At 48.8% G+C, this 17,682-nt stretch overlaps 21 non-coding genes across 21 annotated transcripts; all 21 read left to right on the plus strand.

Annotated features, from left to right (window-relative positions):
• The first annotated feature begins 70 nt into the window (after window positions 1-70).
• Window positions 71-141, plus strand: trnag-ccc (transfer RNA glycine (anticodon CCC)). The gene has a single exon. It is a non-coding gene; the product is annotated as a tRNA-Gly (tRNA).
• A 406-nt stretch (window positions 142-547) lies between these two features.
• On the plus strand, window positions 548-618 carry trnag-ccc (transfer RNA glycine (anticodon CCC)). Its single transcript has one exon. It is a non-coding gene; the product is annotated as a tRNA-Gly (tRNA).
• A 405-nt stretch (window positions 619-1,023) lies between these two features.
• trnag-gcc (transfer RNA glycine (anticodon GCC)) lies at window positions 1,024-1,094 on the plus strand. Its single transcript has one exon. It is a non-coding gene; the product is annotated as a tRNA-Gly (tRNA).
• A 1,201-nt stretch (window positions 1,095-2,295) lies between these two features.
• On the plus strand, window positions 2,296-2,366 carry trnag-ccc (transfer RNA glycine (anticodon CCC)). The gene has a single exon. It is a non-coding gene; the product is annotated as a tRNA-Gly (tRNA).
• Window positions 2,367-2,772: 406 nt separating this feature from the next.
• trnag-ccc (transfer RNA glycine (anticodon CCC)) lies at window positions 2,773-2,843 on the plus strand. The gene has a single exon. It is a non-coding gene; the product is annotated as a tRNA-Gly (tRNA).
• A 247-nt stretch (window positions 2,844-3,090) lies between these two features.
• trnag-ccc (transfer RNA glycine (anticodon CCC)) lies at window positions 3,091-3,161 on the plus strand. Its single transcript has one exon. It is a non-coding gene; the product is annotated as a tRNA-Gly (tRNA).
• A 405-nt stretch (window positions 3,162-3,566) lies between these two features.
• On the plus strand, window positions 3,567-3,637 carry trnag-gcc (transfer RNA glycine (anticodon GCC)). Its single transcript has one exon. It is a non-coding gene; the product is annotated as a tRNA-Gly (tRNA).
• A 1,201-nt stretch (window positions 3,638-4,838) lies between these two features.
• On the plus strand, window positions 4,839-4,909 carry trnag-ccc (transfer RNA glycine (anticodon CCC)). The gene has a single exon. It is a non-coding gene; the product is annotated as a tRNA-Gly (tRNA).
• Window positions 4,910-5,315: 406 nt separating this feature from the next.
• On the plus strand, window positions 5,316-5,386 carry trnag-ccc (transfer RNA glycine (anticodon CCC)). Its single transcript has one exon. It is a non-coding gene; the product is annotated as a tRNA-Gly (tRNA).
• Window positions 5,387-5,633: 247 nt separating this feature from the next.
• Window positions 5,634-5,704, plus strand: trnag-ccc (transfer RNA glycine (anticodon CCC)). The gene has a single exon. It is a non-coding gene; the product is annotated as a tRNA-Gly (tRNA).
• A 548-nt stretch (window positions 5,705-6,252) lies between these two features.
• trnag-gcc (transfer RNA glycine (anticodon GCC)) lies at window positions 6,253-6,323 on the plus strand. The gene has a single exon. It is a non-coding gene; the product is annotated as a tRNA-Gly (tRNA).
• An 88-nt stretch (window positions 6,324-6,411) lies between these two features.
• Window positions 6,412-6,482, plus strand: trnag-acc (transfer RNA glycine (anticodon ACC)). Its single transcript has one exon. It is a non-coding gene; the product is annotated as a tRNA-Gly (tRNA).
• Window positions 6,483-7,517: 1,035 nt separating this feature from the next.
• trnag-ccc (transfer RNA glycine (anticodon CCC)) lies at window positions 7,518-7,588 on the plus strand. The gene has a single exon. It is a non-coding gene; the product is annotated as a tRNA-Gly (tRNA).
• A 564-nt stretch (window positions 7,589-8,152) lies between these two features.
• trnag-gcc (transfer RNA glycine (anticodon GCC)) lies at window positions 8,153-8,223 on the plus strand. Its single transcript has one exon. It is a non-coding gene; the product is annotated as a tRNA-Gly (tRNA).
• Window positions 8,224-9,424: 1,201 nt separating this feature from the next.
• On the plus strand, window positions 9,425-9,495 carry trnag-ccc (transfer RNA glycine (anticodon CCC)). Its single transcript has one exon. It is a non-coding gene; the product is annotated as a tRNA-Gly (tRNA).
• A 406-nt stretch (window positions 9,496-9,901) lies between these two features.
• On the plus strand, window positions 9,902-9,972 carry trnag-ccc (transfer RNA glycine (anticodon CCC)). Its single transcript has one exon. It is a non-coding gene; the product is annotated as a tRNA-Gly (tRNA).
• Window positions 9,973-10,219: 247 nt separating this feature from the next.
• On the plus strand, window positions 10,220-10,290 carry trnag-ccc (transfer RNA glycine (anticodon CCC)). Its single transcript has one exon. It is a non-coding gene; the product is annotated as a tRNA-Gly (tRNA).
• Window positions 10,291-10,675: 385 nt separating this feature from the next.
• trnag-ccc (transfer RNA glycine (anticodon CCC)) lies at window positions 10,676-10,746 on the plus strand. The gene has a single exon. It is a non-coding gene; the product is annotated as a tRNA-Gly (tRNA).
• Window positions 10,747-10,834: 88 nt separating this feature from the next.
• On the plus strand, window positions 10,835-10,905 carry trnag-ccc (transfer RNA glycine (anticodon CCC)). Its single transcript has one exon. It is a non-coding gene; the product is annotated as a tRNA-Gly (tRNA).
• Window positions 10,906-11,152: 247 nt separating this feature from the next.
• On the plus strand, window positions 11,153-11,223 carry trnag-ccc (transfer RNA glycine (anticodon CCC)). Its single transcript has one exon. It is a non-coding gene; the product is annotated as a tRNA-Gly (tRNA).
• Window positions 11,224-12,231: 1,008 nt separating this feature from the next.
• On the plus strand, window positions 12,232-12,302 carry trnag-gcc (transfer RNA glycine (anticodon GCC)). Its single transcript has one exon. It is a non-coding gene; the product is annotated as a tRNA-Gly (tRNA).
• Window positions 12,303-17,682: the final 5,380 nt, after the last annotated feature.

The following is a 17,682-nucleotide window of genomic DNA, read 5'->3' on the forward strand; positions in this document are numbered from 1 at the left end:
TACTCTTCCAGCTCTGGGTAACAGCCTTGCAGCAATCACACCCCACTAGGACAGTAGTACGAGCATATCAGCATTGGAGGTTCAGTGGTAGAATTCTCGCCTCCCACGCGGGTGACCCGGGTCCGATTCCTGGCCAATGCAATTTCTGTTTTATGCTGCTACTCTTCCAGCTCTGGGTAACAGCCTTGCAGCAATTACACCCTACTAGGACAGCAGTATGAGCATATCAGCATTGGTGGTTTAGTGGTCGAATTCACGCCTCCCACACAGGAGACCTGGATCCGATTCCCGGCCAACGCAGTTCCCTTTTTGTGTTGCTTCTCTTCCAGCTCTGGGTAACAGCCTTGCAGCAATCACACCCCACTAGGAGAGCAGTATGAGCATATCAGCATTGGTGGTTCACTGGTAGAATTCTCGCCTGCCACGCGGGAGACCCGGCTCCGATTCCTGGCCAATGCAATTCCTGTTTTGTGTTGCTACTCTTCCAGCTCTGGGTAACAGCCTTGCAGCAATCACACCCCACTAGGACAGTTGTATAAGCATATCAGCATTGGTGGTTCAGTGGTAAAATTCTCGCCTCCCACGCGGGAGACCCGGATTCGATTACCGGCCAATGCAATTTGTCTTTTGTGTTGCTACTCTTCCAGCTCTGGGTAACAGCCTTGCAGCAATCACACCCCACTAGGAAAGATGTGTGAGCATATCAGCATTGGTGGTTCAGTGGTAGAATTCTCGCCTCCCTCGCAGGAGACCCAGGTCCGATTCCCGGCCAATGCAAATCCTGTTTTAGGTTGCTACTCTTCCAGCTCTGGGTAACAGCCTTGCAGCAATCACACCCCACTAGGACAGCAGTATGAGCATATCAGCATTGATAGTTTAGTGGTAGAATTCTCGCCTCCCACACAGGAGACCTGGGTCCGATTCCCGGCCAATGCAATTCCTGTTTTGTTTAGTTAATCTTCCAGCTCCGGGTAACAGCCTTGCAGCAATCACACCTCACTAGGACAGATTTTGAGCATATCAGCATTGGTGGTTCAATGGTAGAATTCTCGCCTGCCACGCGGGAGACCCGGGTCCGATTCCCGGCCAATGCAAATCTTGTTTTGTGTTGCTACTCTTTCAGCTCTGGGTAACAGCCTTGCAGCAATCACACCCCACTAGGACAGTTGTATAAGCATATCAGCATTGGTGGTTCAGTGGTAGAATTCTCACCTCCCACGCGGAAGTCCTGTGTCCAATTCCCGGCCAATGCAAATCCTCTTTTGTGTTGCTACTCTTCCAGCTCTGGGTAACAGCCTTGCAGCAATCACACCCCACTAGGAGAGCAGTATGAGCATATCAGCATCGGTGGTTCAGTGGTAGAATTCTCGCCTGCCACGCGGGAGACCCGTGTCCGATTCCTGGTCAATTTAATTCCTCTTTTGTGTTGCTACTCTTCCAGCTCTGGGTAACAGCCTTGCAGCAATCACACCCTACTAGGAGAGAAGTATGAGCATATCAGTGTTGGTGGTTCAGTGGTAGATTTCTCGCCTCCCACACGGGAGACCTGGGTCCGATTCCCGGCCAATGCAATTCCTGTTTTGTGTAGTTAATCTTCCAGCTCCGGGTAACAGCCTTGCAGCAATCACACCCTACTAGGAGAGCAGTATGAGCATATCAGTGTTGGTGGTTCAGTGGTAGAATTCTCGCCTCCCACACGGGAGACCTGGGTCCGATTCCCGGCCAATGCAATTCCTGTTTTGTGTAGTTAATCTTCCAGCTCCGGGTAACAGCCTTGCAGCAATCACACCCTACTAGGACAGATGTTTGAGCATATCAGCATTGGTGGTTCAGTGGTAGACTTCTTGCCTGCCACGTGGTAGACCTGGGTCCGATACCCGGCCAATTTAATTTCATTTTTGTGTTGCTACTCTTCCAGCTCTGGGTAACAGCCTTGCAGCAATCACAACCCACTAGGACAGCAGCGTGAGCATATCAGCATTAATGGTTCAGTGGTAGAATTCTCGCCTCCCACGCGGGTGACCCGGGTCCGATTCCTGGCCAATGCAATTTCTGTTTTATGTTGCTACTCTTCCAGCTCTGGGTAACAGCCTTGCAGCAATTACACCCTACTAGGACAGCAGTATGAGCATATCAGCATTGGTGATTTAGTGGTCGAATTCACGCCTCCCACACAGGAGACCTGGATCCGATTCCCGGCCAACGCAGTTCCCTTTTTGTGTTGCTTCTCTTCCAGCTCTGGGTAACAGCCTTGCAGCAATCACACCCCACTAGGAGAGCAGTATGAGCATATCAGCATTGGTGGTTCAGTGGTAGAATTCTCGCCTCCCACGCGGGAGACCCGGGTCCGATTCCCGGCCAATGCAAATCCTCTTTTGTGTTGCTACTCTTCCAGCTCTGGGTAACAGCCTTGCAGCAATCACACCCCACTAGGAGAGCAGTATGAGCATATCAGCATTGGTGGTTCACTGGTAGAATTCTCGCCTGCCACGCGGGAAACCCGGCTCCGATTCCTGGCCAATGCAATTCCTGTTTTGTGTTGCTACTCTTCCAGCTCTGGGTAACAGCCTTGCAGCAATCACACCCCACTAGGACAGTTGTATAAGCATATCAGCATTGGTGGTTCAGTGGTAAAATTTTCGCCTCCCACGTGGGAGACCCAGATTCGATTACCGGCCAATGCAATTTCTCTTTTGTGTTGCTACTGTTCCAGCTGTGGGTAACAGCCTTGCAGCAATCACACCCCACTAGGACAGCAGTGAGAGCATATCAGCATTGGTGGTTCAGTGGTAGAATTCTCGCCTCCCACGCGGGAGACCCGGATTCGATTACCGGCCAATGCAATTCGTCTTTTGTGTTGCTACTCTTCCAGCTCTGGGTAACAGCCTTGCAGCAATCACACCCCACTAGGACAGCAATATGAGCATATCAGCATTGGTGGTTTAGTGGTAGAATTCTCGCCTCCCACACAGGAGACCTGGGTCCAATTCCCGGCCAACGCAGTTCCCTTTTTGTGTTGCTTCTCTTCCAGCTCTGGGTAACAGCCTTGCAGCAATCACACCCCACTAGGACAGTTGTATAAGCATATCAGCATTGGTGGTTCAGTGGTAAAATTCTCGCCTCCCACGCGGGAGACCCGGATTCGATTACCGGCCAATGCAATTTGTCTTTTGTGTTGCTACTCTTCCAGCTCTGGGTAACAGCCTTGCAGCAATCACACCCCACTAGGAAAGATGTGTGAGCATATCAGCATTGGTGGTTCAGTGGTAGAATTCTCGCCTCCCTCGCAGGAGACCCAGGTCCGATTCCCGGCCAATGCAAATCCTGTTTTAGGTTGCTACTCTTCCAGCTCTGGGTAACAGCCTTGCAGCAATCACACCCCACTAGGACAGCAGTATGAGCATATCAGCATTGATAGTTTAGTGGTAGAATTCTCGCCTCCCACACAGGAGACCTGGGTCCGATTCCCGGCCAATGCAATTCCTGTTTTGTTTAGTTAATCTTCCAGCTCCGGGTAACAGCCTTGCAGCAATCACACCTCACTAGGACAGATTTTGAGCATATCAGCATTGGTGGTTCAATGGTAGAATTCTCGCCTGCCACGCGGGAGACCCGGGTCCGATTCCCGGCCAATGCAAATCTTGTTTTGTGTTGCTACTCTTTCAGCTCTGGGTAACAGCCTTGCAGCAATCACACCCCACTAGGACAGTTGTATAAGCATATCAGCATTGGTGGTTCAGTGGTAGAATTCTCACCTCCCACGCGGAAGTCCTGTGTCCAATTCCCGGCCAATGCAAATCCTCTTTTGTGTTGCTACTCTTCCAGCTCTGGGTAACAGCCTTGCAGCAATCACACCCCACTAGGAGAGCAGTATGAGCATATCAGCATCGGTGGTTCAGTGGTAGAATTCTCGCCTGCCACGCGGGAGACCCGTGTCCGATTCCTGGTCAATTTAATTCCTCTTTTGTGTTGCTACTCTTCCAGCTCTGGGTAACAGCCTTGCAGCAATCACTCCCTACTAGGAGAGAAGTATGAGCATATCAGTGTTGGTGGTTCAGTGGTAGATTTCTCGCCTCCCACACGGGAGACCTGGGTCCGATTCCCGGCCAATGCAATTCCTGTTTTGTGTAGTTAATCTTCCAGCTCCGGGTAACAGCCTTGCAGCAATCACACCCTACTAGGAGAGCAGTATGAGCATATCAGTGTTGGTGGTTCAGTGGTAGAATTCTCGCCTCCCACACGGGAGACCTGGGTCCGATTCCCGGCCAATGCAATTCCTGTTTTGTGTAGTTAATCTTCCAGCTCCGGGTAACAGCCTTGCAGCAATCACACCCTACTAGGACAGATGTTTGAGCATATCAGCATTGGTGGTTCAGTGGTAGACTTCTTGCCTGCCACGTGGTAGACCTGGGTCCGATACCCGGTCAATTTAATTTCATTTTTGTGTTGCTACTCTTCCAGCTCTGGGTAACAGCCTTGCAGCAATCACAACCCACTAGGACAGCAGCGTGAGCATATCAGCATTAATGGTTCAGTGGTAGAATTCTCGCCTCCCACGCGGGTGACCCGGGTCCGATTCCTGGCCAATGCAATTTCTGTTTTATGTTGCTACTCTTCCAGCTCTGGGTAACAGCCTTGCAGCAATTACACCCTACTAGGACAGCAGTATGAGCATATCAGCATTGGTGATTTAGTGGTCGAATTCACGCCTCCCACACAGGAGACCTGGATCCGATTCCCGGCCAACGCAGTTCCCTTTTTGTGTTGCTTCTCTTCCAGCTCTGGGTAACAGCCTTGCAGCAATCACACCCCACTAGGAGAGCAGTATGAGCATATCAGCATTGGTGGTTCAGTGGTAGAATTCTCGCCTCCCACGCGGGAGACCCGGGTCCGATTCCCGGCCAATGCAAATCCTCTTTTGTGTTGCTACTCTTCCAGCTCTGGGTAACAGCCTTGCAGCAATCACACCCCACTAGGAGAACAGTATGAGCATATCAGCATTGGTGGTTCACTGGTAGAATTCTCGCCTGCCACGTGGGAAACCCGGCTCCGATTCCTGGCCAATGCAATTCCTGTTTTGTGTTGCTACTCTTCCAGCTCTGGGTAACAGCCTTGCAGCAATCACACCCCACTAGGACAGTTGTATAAGCATATCAGCATTGGTGGTTCAGTGGTAAAATTTTCGCCTCCCACGTGGGAGACCCAGATTCGATTACCGGCCAATGCAATTTCTCTTTTGTGTTGCTACTGTTCCAGCTGTGGGTAACAGCCTTGCAGCAATCACACCCCACTAGGACAGCAGTGAGAGCATATCAGCATTGGTGGTTCAGTGGTAGAATTCTCGCCTCCCACGCGGGAGACCCGGATTCGATTACCGGCCAATGCAATTCGTCTTTTGTGTTGCTACTCTTCCAGCTCTGGGTAACAGCCTTGCAGCAATCACACCCCACTAGGACAGCAATATGAGCATATCAGCATTGGTGGTTTAGTGGTAGAATTCTCGCCTCCCACACAGGAGACCTGGGTCCAATTCCCGGCCAACGCAGTTCCCTTTTTGTGTTGCTTCTCTTCCAGCTCTGGGTAACAGCCTTGCAGCAATCACACCCCACTAGGAGAGCAGTATGAGCATATCAGCATTGGTGGTTCAGTGGTAGATTTCTCGCCTCCCACGCGGGAGACCTGGGTCCGATTCCCGGCCAATGCAATTCCTGTTTTGTGTAGTTAATCTTCCAGCTCCGGGTAACAGCCTTGCAGCAATCACACCCCACTAGGACAGATGTTTGAGCATATCAGCATTGGTGGTTCAGTGGTAGACTTCTTGCCTGCCACGTGGTAGACCTGGGTCCGATTCCCAGCCAATTTAATTTAATTTTTGTGTTGCTACTCTTCCAGCTCTGGGTAACAGCCTTGCAGCAATCACAACCCACTAGGACAGCAGCATGAGCATATCAGCATTAATGGTTCAGTGGTAGAATTCTCGCCTCCCACGCGCGTGACCTGGGTCCGATTCCTGGCCAATGCAATTCCTGGTTTGTGTTGCTAATCTTCCAGCTCTGGGTAACAGCCTTGCAGCAATCACACCCCACTAGGACAGCAGTATGAGCATATCAGCATTGGTGGTTCACTGGTAGAATTCTCGCCTGGTCCGGTTCCTGGCCAATGCAAACCCTGTTTTGTGTTGTTACTCTTCCAGCTCTGGGTAACAGCCTTGCAGCAATCACAACCCACTAGGACAGTTGTATAAGCATATCAGCATTGGTGGTTCAGTGGTAGAATTCTCGCCTGCCACGTGGGAGACCCGGGTCCGATTCCCGGCCAATGCAATTGCTGTTTTGTGTGCCTCCTGTTACAACTCTAGTTGACTGCCTTTTAGCACTCACATAACACAAAGGCAAGGAAAAACATGGCTCAGCATTGGTGGTTCAGTGGTAGAATTCTCACCTACCATGCGGGAGACCCGGGTCCGATTCTCGGCCAATGCAATTCCTGTTTTGTGTTGCTACTCTTCCAGCTCTGGGTAACAGCCGTGCAGCAATCACTACGCACTAGGACAGCAGACTGAGCATATCAGCAGTGGTGGTTCAGTGGTAGAAATCTCGCCTCCCACTGGGGAGACCCGGGTCCGATTCCCGGCAAATGCAATTCCTGTTTTGTGTTGCTAATCTTCCAGCTCTGGGTAACAGCCTTGCAGCAATCACACCCCACTAGGACAGAAGTATGAGCATATCAGCATTGGTGGTTCAGTGGTAGAATTCTCGCCCACCACACGGGAGACCCGGGTCCGATTCCTGGCCAAAGCAATTCCTGCTTTGTGTTGCTAATCTTCCAGCTCTGGGTAACAGGGTTGCAGCAGTCACACCCCACTAGGGCAGCAATATCAGCATTGGTGGTTCACTGGTAGAATTCTCGCCTGCCACGTGGGACACCCTGGTCTGGTTCCTGGCCAATGCAAATCCTGTTTTTCTGTTGCTACTCTTCCAGCTCTGGGTAACAGCCTTGCAGCAATCACACCCCACTAGGACAGTAGTACGAGCATATCAGCATTGGAGGTTCAGTGGTAGAATTCTCTCCTCCCACGCGGGTGACCCGGGTCCGATTCCTGGCCAATGCAATTTCTGTTTTATGCTGCTACTCTTCCAGCTCTGGGTAACAGCCTTGCAGCAATTACACCCTACTAGGACAGCAGTATGAGCATATCAGCATTGGTGGTTTAGTGGTCGAATTCACGCCTCCCACACAGGAGACCTGGATCCGATTCCCGGCCAACGCAGTTCCCTTTTTGTGTTGCTTCTCTTCCAGCTCTGGGTAACAGCCTTGCAGCAATCACACCCCACTAGGAGAGCAGTATGAGCATATCAGCATTGGTGGTTCACTGGTAGAATTCTCGCCTGCCACGCGGGAGACCCGGCTCCGATTCCTGGCCAATGCAATTCCTGTTTTGTGTTGCTACTCTTCCAGCTCTGGGTAACAGCCTTGCAGCAATCACACCCCACTAGGACAGTTGTATAAGCATATCAGCATTGGTGGTTCAGTGGTAAAATTCTCGCCTCCCACGCGGGAGACCCGGATTCGATTACCGGCCAATGCAATTCGTCTTTTGTGTTGCTACTCTTCCAGCTCTGGGTAACAGCCTTGCAGCAATCACACCCCACTAGGAAAGATGTGTGAGCATATCAGCATTGGTGGTTCAGTGGTAGAATTCTCGCCTCCCTCGCAGGAGACCCAGGTCCGATTCCCGGCCAATGCAAATCCTGTTTTAGGTTGCTACTCTTCCAGCTCTGGGTAACAGCCTTGCAGCAATCACACCCCACTAGGACAGCAGTATGAGCATATCAGCATTGATAGTTTAGTGGTAGAATTCTCGCCTCCCACACAGGAGACCTGGGTCCGATTCCCGGTCAACGCAGTTCCCTTTTTGTGTTGCTTCTCTTCCAGCTCTGGGTTACAGCCTTGCAGCAATCACACCCCACTAGGACAGATTTACGAGCATATCAGTTTTGGTGGTTCAGTGGTAGAATTCTCACCTCCCACATGGGAGACCTGGGTCCGATTCCCGGCCAATGCAATTCCTGTTTTGTTTAGTTAATCTTCCAGCTCCGGGTAACAGCCTTGCAGCAATCACACCTCACTAGGACAGATTTTGAGCATATCAGCATTGGTGGTTCAATGGTAGAATTCTCGCCTGCCACGCGGGAGACCCGGGTCCGATTCCCGGCCAATGCAAATCTTGTTTTGTGTTGCTACTCTTTCAGCTCTGGGTAACAGCCTTGCAGCAATCACACCCCACTAGGACAGTTGTATAAGCATATCAGCATTGGTGGTTCAGTGGTAGAATTCTCACCTCCCACGCGGAAGTCCTGTGTCCAATTCCCGGCCAATGCAAATCCTCTTTTGTGTTGCTACTCTTCCAGCTCTGGGTAACAGCCTTGCAGCAATCACACCCCACTAGGAGAGCAGTATGAGCATATCAGCATCGGTGGTTCAGTGGTAGAATTCTCGCCTGCCACGCGGGAGACCCGTGTCCGATTCCTGGTCAATTTAATTCCTCTTTTGTGTTGCTACTCTTCCAGCTCTGGGTAACAGCCTTGCAGCAATCACACCCTACTAGGAGAGAAGTATGAGCATATCAGTGTTGGTGGTTCAGTGGTAGATTTCTCGCCTCCCACACGGGAGACCTGGGTCCGATTCCCGGCCAATGCAATTCCTGTTTTGTGTAGTTAATCTTCCAGCTCCGGGTAACAGCCTTGCAGCAATCACACCCTACTAGGAGAGCAGTATGAGCATATCAGTGTTGGTGGTTCAGTGGTAGAATTCTCGCCTCCCACACGGGAGACCTGGGTCCGATTCCCGGCCAATGCAATTCCTGTTTTGTGTAGTTAATCTTCCAGCTCCGGGTAACAGCCTTGCAGCAATCACACCCTACTAGGACAGATGTTTGAGCATATCAGCATTGGTGGTTCAGTGGTAGACTTCTTGCCTGCCACGTGGTAGACCTGGGTCCGATACCCGGCCAATTTAATTTCATTTTTGTGTTGCTACTCTTCCAGCTCTGGGTAACAGCCTTGCAGCAATCACAACCCACTAGGACAGCAGCATGAGCATATCAGCATTAATGGTTCAGTGGTAGAATTCTCGCCTCCCACGCGGGTGACCCGGGTCCGATTCCTGGCCAATGCAATTTCTGTTTTATGTTGCTACTCTTCCAGCTCTGGGTAACAGCCTTGCAGCAATTACACCCTACTAGGACAGCAGTATGAGCATATCAGCATTGGTGATTTAGTGGTCGAATTCACGCCTCCCACACAGGAGACCTGGATCCGATTCCCGGCCAACGCAGTTCCCTTTTTGTGTTGCTTCTCTTCCAGCTCTGGGTAACAGCCTTGCAGCAATCACACCCCACTAGGAGAGCAGTATGAGCATATCAGCATTGGTGGTTCAGTGGTAGAATTCTCGCCTCCCACGCGGGAGACCCGGGTCCGATTCCCGGCCAATGCAAATCCTCTTTTGTGTTGCTACTCTTCCAGCTCTGGGTAACAGCCTTGCAGCAATCACACCCCACTAGGAGAGCAGTATGAGCATATCAGCATTGGTGGTTCACTGGTAGAATTCTCGCCTGCCACGCGGGAAACCCGGCTCCGATTCCTGGCCAATGCAATTCCTGTTTTGTGTTGCTACTCTTCCAGCTCTGGGTAACAGCCTTGCAGCAATCACACCCCACTAGGACAGTTGTATAAGCATATCAGCATTGGTGGTTCAGTGGTAAAATTTTCGCCTCCCACGTGGGAGACCCAGATTCGATTACCGGCCAATGCAATTTCTCTTTTGTGTTGCTACTGTTCCAGCTGTGGGTAACAGCCTTGCAGCAATCACACCCCACTAGGACAGCAGTGAGAGCATATCAGCATTGGTGGTTCAGTGGTAGAATTCTCGCCTCCCACGCGGGAGACCCGGATTCGATTACCGGCCAATGCAATTCGTCTTTTGTGTTGCTACTCTTCCAGCTCTGGGTAACAGCCTTGCAGCAATCACACCCCACTAGGACAGCAATATGAGCATATCAGCATTGGTGGTTTAGTGGTAGAATTCTCGCCTCCCACACAGGAGACCTGGGTCCAATTCCCGGCCAACGCAGTTCCCTTTTTGTGTTGCTTCTCTTCCAGCTCTGGGTAACAGCCTTGCAGCAATCACACCCCACTAGGAGAGCAGTATGAGCATTTCAGCATTGGTGGTTCAGTGGTAGAATTCTCGCCTCCCACGCGGGAGACCCGGGTCCGATTCTCGGCCAATGCAAATCCTCTTTTATTTTGCTACTCTTTCAGCTCTGGGTAACAGCCTTGCAGCAATCACACCCCACTAGGACAGCAGTATGAGCATATCAGCATTGGTGATTCAGTGGTAGAATTCCGGGTCCGATTCCCGGCCAATGCAAATCCTCTTTTGTGTTGCTACTCTTCCAGCTCTGGGTAACAGCCTTGCAGCAATCACACCCCACTAGGAGAGCAGTATGAGCATATCAGCATTGGTGGTTCACTGGTAGAATTCTCGCCTGCCACGCGGGAGACCCGGGTCCGATTCCTGGCCAATGCAATTCCTGTTTTGTGTTGCTACTCTTCCAGCTCTGGGTAACAGCCTTGCAGCAATCACACCCCACTAGGACAGATGTATAAGCATATCAGCATTGGTGGTTCAGTGGTAAAATTCTCGCCTCCCACGCGGGAGACCCGGATTCGATTACCGGCCAATGCAATTCGTCTTTTGTGTTGCTACTCTTCCAGCTCTGGGTAACAGCCTTGCAGCAATAACACCCCACTAGGAAAGAAGTGTGAGCATATCAGCATTGGTGGTTCAGTGGTAGAATTCTTGCCTCCCACGCGGGAGACCCGGGTCCGATTCCCGGCCAATGCAAATCCTGTTTTATGTTGCTACTCTTCCAGCTCTGGGTAACAGCCTTGCAGCAATCACACCCCACTAGGACAGCAGTATGAGCATATCAGCATTGGTGGTTTAGTGGTAAAATTCTCGCCTCCCACACAGGAGACCTGGGTCTGATTCCCGGCCAACGCAGTTCCCTTTTTGTGTTGCTTCTCTTCCAGCTCTGGGTAACAGCCTTGCAGCAATCACACCCCACTAGGAGAGCAGTATGAGCATATCAGTGTTGGTGGTTCAGTGGTAGAATTCTCGCCTCCCACGCGGGAGACCTGGGTCCGATTCCCGGCCAATGCAATTCCTGTTTTGTGTAGTTAATCTTCCAGCTCCGGGTAACAGCCTTGCAGCAATCACACCCCACTAGGACAGATGTTTGAGCATATCAGCATTGGTGGTTCAGTGGTAGACTTCTTGCCTGCCACGTGGTAGACCTGGGTCCGATTCCCAGCCAATTTAATTTAATTTTTGTCTTGCTACTCTTCCAGCTCTGGGTAACAGCCTTGCAGCAATCACAACCCACTAGGACAGCAGCATGAGCATATCAGCATTAATGGTTCAGTGGTAGAATTCTCGCCTCCCACGCGCGTGACCCGGGTCCGATTCCTGGCCAATGCAATTCCTGGTTTGTGTTGCTAATCTTCCAGCTCTGGGTAACAGCCTTGCAGCAATCACACCCCACTAGGACAGCAGTATGAGCATATCAGCATTGGTGGTTCACTGGTAGAATTCTCGCCTGGTCCGGTTCCTGGCCAATGCATACCCTGTTTTGTGTTGTTACTCTTCCAGCTCTGGGTAACAGCCTTGCAGCAATCACAACCCACTAGGACAGTTGTATAAGCATATCAGCATTGGTGGTTCAGTGGTAGACTTCTTGCCTGCCACGTGGTAGACCTGGGTCCGATTCCCAGCCAATTTAATTTAATTTTTGTGTTGCTACTCTTCCAGCTCTGGGTAACAGCCTTGCAGCAATCACAACCCACTAGGACAGCAGCATGAGCATATCAGCATTAATGGTTCAGTGGTAGAATTCTCGCCTCCCACGCGCGTGACCCGGGTCCGATTCCTGGCCAATGCAATTCCTGGTTTGTGTTGCTAATCTTCCAGCTCTGGGTAACAGCCTTGCAGCAATCACACCCCACTAGGACAGCAGTATGAGCATATCAGCATTGGTGGTTCACTGGTAGAATTCTCGCCTGGTCCGGTTCCTGGCCAATGCAAACCCTGTTTTGTGTTGTTACTCTTCCAGCTCTGGGTAACAGCCTTGCAGCAATCACAACCCACTAGGACAGTTGTATAAGCATATCAGCATTGGTGGTTCAGTGGTAGAATTCTCGCCTGCCACGCGGGAGACCCGGGTCCGATTCCCGGCCAATGCAATTGCTGTTTTGTGTGCCTCCTGTTACAACTCTAGTTGACTGCCTTTTAGCACTCACATAACACAAAGGCAAGGAAAAACATGGCTCAGCATTGGTGGTTCAGTGGTAGAATTCTCACCTGCCATGCGGGAGACCCGGGTCCGATTCTCGGCCAATGCAATTCCTGTTTTGTGTTGCTACTCTTCCAGCTCTGGGTAACAGCCGTGCAGCAATCACTACGCACTAGGACAGCAGACTGAGCATATCAGCAGTGGTGGTTCAGTGGTAGAATTCTCGCCTCCCACTGGGGAGACCCGGGTCCGATTCCCGGCAAATGCAATTCCTGTTTTGTGTTGCTAATCTTCCAGCTCTGGGTAACAGCCTTGCAGCAATCACACCCCACTAGGACAGATCTTTCAGCATAGCAGCATTGGTGGTTCAGTGGTGGAATTCTCGCCTGCCAAGCGGGAGACCTGGGTCCGATTCCCGGCCAATGCAAATCCTCTTTTGTGTTGATACTCTTCCAGTTCTGGGTAACAGCCTTGCAGCAATCACACCCCACTAGGACAGCAGGAAGAGCATATCAGCATTGGTGGTTCAGTGGTAGAATTCTCACCTCCCACGCAGGAGACCCGGATTCGATTACCAGCCAATGCAATTCTTCTTATGTGTTGCTACTCTTTCAGCTCTGGGTAACAGCCTTGCAGCAATCACACCCAACTAGGACAGCAGTATGAGCATATCAGCAGTGGAAGTTCACTGGTAGAATTCTCGCCTGCCACGCGGGAGACCCGGGTCCGATTCCTGGCCAATGCAAATCCTGTTTGTATTGCTAATCTTCCAGCTCTGGGTAATAGCCTTGCAGCAATCACAACCCACTAGAACAGCAGTATGAGCGTATCAGCGTTGGTGGTTCAGTGGTAAAATTCCTGTTTGTGACGCGGGAGATCCGTGTCCGTTTTCCGGCCAATGCAATTCCTGTTTTGTGTTGCTACTCTTCCCGCACTGGGTAATAGCCTAGCAGCAATTACTCCCCTCAAGGACAGCTGTTTGAACATATCAGCATTGGTGGTTTAGTGGTAGAATTCTAACTTGCCACGCGGGACACACTTGGAGTCAAATCCTGACTAATACAGAAGTGGTTTTGTGTGGCTCCTGTTCCAGCTCTGGTTGATGTCCTTTTAGCACTCACACAAAGGCAAGGAACAAGGTAGGTCAGCATTGGTGGTTCACTGGTAAAATTCTTGCCTGCCTCACGGGAGATCCGTGTCCGTTTTCCGGCCAATGCAATTCCTGTTTTGTGTTGCTACTCTTCCGGCTCTGGGTAACAGCCTTGCAGCAGTCACACCCCACTAGGACAGTAGTATGAGCATATCAGCATTGGTGGTTCACAGGTAGAATTCTAGCCTCCCATGCTGGAGACCCAGGTCCGATTCCCGGCCAATGCAATTTCTGTTTTGTGTTGCTACTCTTTTAGCTCTGGGCAACAGCCTAGCAGCAATCACACCCCACTAGGACAGCAGTATGAGCATATCAGCATTGGTGGTTCATTTGTAGAATTCTAGCCTGCCACGCGGGAGACCCTGGCCCGGTTCCTGGCCAATGCAAACCCTGTTTTGTGTTGCTACTCTTCAAGCTCTGTGTAACAGCCTAGCAGCAATCACACCCCACTAGGACAGCAGTATTAGTAGTCAGCATTGGTGGTTCAGTGGTAGAATTCTCACTTGCCACGCGGGAGGCCTGGCGTCGATTCACGGCTATAACAATTGCTGTTTTGTGTGGCTCCTGTTCCAGCTCTGGTTGACGGCCTTTTAGCTCTCACACAACACAAAGTCAAAAAACAACATGGATCAGCATTGGTGGTTCAGTGGTAGAATTCTCACTTGTCACGTGGGAGACCCAGGTTTGATTCTCGGCTAATGCAATTACTGTTTTGTTTTGCTACTCTTCCAGCTCTGGGTAACAGCCTTGTAGCAGTCACACCCCACTAGGGCAGCAATATGAGTATATCTGTATTGGTGGCTCAGTGGTAGAATTCTTGCCTACCATGCGGGACACATGAGTTCGATTCCCATCTAGTGCAGTTGCTGTTTTGTGTGGCTCCTTTTCCAGCTACATGTAACTGCCTTGCAGCACTGACTCCCCACAAGGGCAAAAGAACATATGTGCCAGCGTTGGTATTTCAGTGGTAGAATTTTCGCCCGCCTTGTGGAAGAACTGGGTCTGTTTGCCAGCCAATGCAGTTGCTGGTCTGTGTTGCTACTCTTCCAGCTGCATGTAACAACATAGCAGCAATCACACCCCACTAGGGTAGGATAACATGTGTTTCAGCATTGATGGTTTAGTGCCCTATCATGCGCGCGGCGCAACATTATATTGCTAGTTTAAGCTTGAGTCGTTTTGAGGCGTTGCGCTACGCTGTTTAAATAGCAAATGCATTAGCGCTCATATGTGCACCCATAGGCGTTCTGGTCTAAAAAAGAAGGTGTTCTGAGGCGCACTGCTGGCGCGTTGCTATTTTGAGAAACTAAAATAGATTTTAAATTAGACCAAAACAAACCCGGTCTAAACTCCTGCGCAGAGTTGCGCCTCGCTTACACACAATTCTCACCTGCCACGTGGGAGATTCGTGTCCGATTCCCGGCCAATGGCAAAATAATAAGCAGGTCAGCATTTGTGGATTTGTGTTGATTCCTGGCCAATGCAATTTATGTTGCTCCCCTTCCAGCTGCATGTAACCGCCTGGCAGCTCTCAGAGCCCACAAGGGCAGGTGAACATGTGAGGCAGCATTGGTGGTCCAGTGGTTGAATTCTCGCCTCCCATGCAGGAGACCCGGGTCTGATTCTGGGCCAATGCAGTTCATGTTTTGTGTTGCTCCTCTTCCAGCTGCATGTAACAGCCTTGCAGCACACACACACCACAAAGGCAAGGAAAGATATGTGTCAACATTGGTGGCTCAGTGGTAGAATTCTTGCCTGCTTATAGCCGTACCACCCTGGGAACAGTAGAGGACACTAGTGAGCGATACAGGGAGTGAACAGCTGCAGTTTGGAGAAAGGGTCTCCTTCATTTTATAATTTTTGTTGTGTGTTTGTTTGTGTTGTTTTTATGGAGTGAAAAAGAGTCTATTTTATTTTATTTTTTTAAACCACCTGAGAGCAGCATCTTGCTAACTGGAGGTTTTTTTTTTTTTCACTTTTCCTGGGCATAAAATGGACCGTTCTTTGGCAAACGAAACTGGGCTGGATGCAGAGACTCTCTTGGCAAATGAAACTAGACTGGATGGAGGGGCAAGAATGGTTAAGGACAATGGACTGGACGATAGACAACGAGCTGGACAAAGGAAAAACTTGGAAGAAAATATTTTAAAGAAGTAACAGTAATAGTGAATGCCGAAGAAGTAAATGAGGTAAGAGCTGTGGACATCATTAAAGCAGTGACAGACAAGGGTGGTCATGGGAAGATTCTGGCTTTGAGACTGAGGCAAGGAAAAGAGTTTGAACTAACTATGGTAAAGCAAGAAACATGTGAGGAATTGATCTATGAACTGTTGATTAAGGAAATGAACTGTTAAAAAAAAGCTCCAAAACAGGGATTATGTTGTTTATTTCGTGCACCTGCCAGTCTATCTTGATGACAGAGAAATTTTAGAAAAATTAGAAGGATGGGGAGTTTATCCCATATCAAAAATAAAAAGAAGAGTTTACACAGGCACTGACATTGAGGACGGAACAAGGTTCCTAGAAGTAAGGTTCCCTAAGGAGGTGGCATTATTCCCATGTAGCACAAACCTGGAAACAGCAAAAGGTACTTCAGGGTAATGCACAGCCACCAAGTGAAGACCTGTAGGCTGTGCATGAGCCCTGAGCAACTGTTAATGTGTGGAATGTAATAAAAAGAAAAATGGAAAGATGCATAGAAAGACTGTACTGGTATTTTAAAGAAGATATGTTACCAAGCTTTTATGATGTGTTTAATGATGAAGTGTATAATGTTTTAAATGGTTTAAAGTGGAAGCTGCCCAAAGAGGATATTATTTTATGAAGAAAGTTTATTTTAATGTATTTGTTTTGTGAAATTTCTGGAGTTTTTAAATGTTAATGTAATATGATGATTTTAAAAAAAAGCACCTGTTAATGGATTGCACAGATTTTAAGTGCTATAAATGTGAAGAAAAGGGACACTGCAAGGAATTGTAATACTGTCAAATGTCCAGTGTTACGATTGACATCCACATCAGCTGCTAGCTGAGTTTTCTTCTTAGGCGGCATATTTGGTAATTCTGTGACACTCACCCGAGTTACTTCTGACACCAACTGTTACGATTGACCGGGTGGATGGAGGCAAAAAAGTGTCACAGAAGCCGCTGGTGAAAGTGAAGAGTGATTTATTTACACAAAGTGAAAACAAAAATCCAGCAAAACATGTGAAAGTGACAAAATAACAATAAAGAAAAATAAACTATTCTATATTTACAATGTATATACAGGCTTGTTCAGCTAAATCAAGTAAATGACCTGAACAAAATCTGTTAACAATACTGACACAAACAACCTTCTCCTACAACTACCCACTCCAAGTAAATGTTTGGGGCCATTTTATTGTATTGGCCCCGCCCATGGGTTAAACCATTTTACTGGTAGTGGGTTACCATGTAGACAAAAAAATACATAAAAAGACATTCAACAGAAATATAAATTAATGCAAGTAAATGAATATGCATACAAAACTCAAAATACAACACAACAAATAACCAATACAAATTTAAACAACAAAACTGTGATTTTTATTTACTGACCAGGGGCTTGTGACCCTGATGATGTTATGGAAAATGGCTGCTCCAAAGTGAAGGCGGGAAAAATCTGTATAAATGGCTTTGTTCGAAAGTTAAACAGGTTTGGTGCTGAGAAATGGAAACTGGTAAGTATATGTAAACTCTCTATGTTTGGTTAATAAATGAAGTTTAAAAGAAAATGTGTCTGTGGTTATTTCAGTGTTGATATGGGCTATTGTTTGACATAAAAGTGAAATTTTTACATAAACACAATGCTAATCTTGACAGAAAAAACAACATGTACACATTACACAAACACACACATGCACGATACAAATAACACAAAGGTCCATGTTTAAAAGTATGTATGAGTGTAATGTGAAGTGTGTTTGTTAGTCACAGTGTCTTAGTTTTACACTGTGACATCCAGAATTTATACAATTTTTAAACAAGTGTGAATGTTGGATGGAAGGAGAGGAAGGGGGGAACAAAACAAGAGGACGGACAGTTGCATGAAAGAAACAAGGAAGAAGAAGATTTAAAAACAAGGGTAATGGAGGAGGAAACAAACAATATAAGGGGAGAGGAAAAAATGTGAACGAAAAACAGAAGTCAGAACAAGAACA

This window comes from Danio rerio, chromosome 4, assembly GCF_049306965.1.
Source record: "Danio rerio strain Tuebingen ecotype United States chromosome 4, GRCz12tu, whole genome shotgun sequence".
Lineage (NCBI taxonomy): Eukaryota > Metazoa > Chordata > Actinopteri > Cypriniformes > Danionidae > Danio > Danio rerio.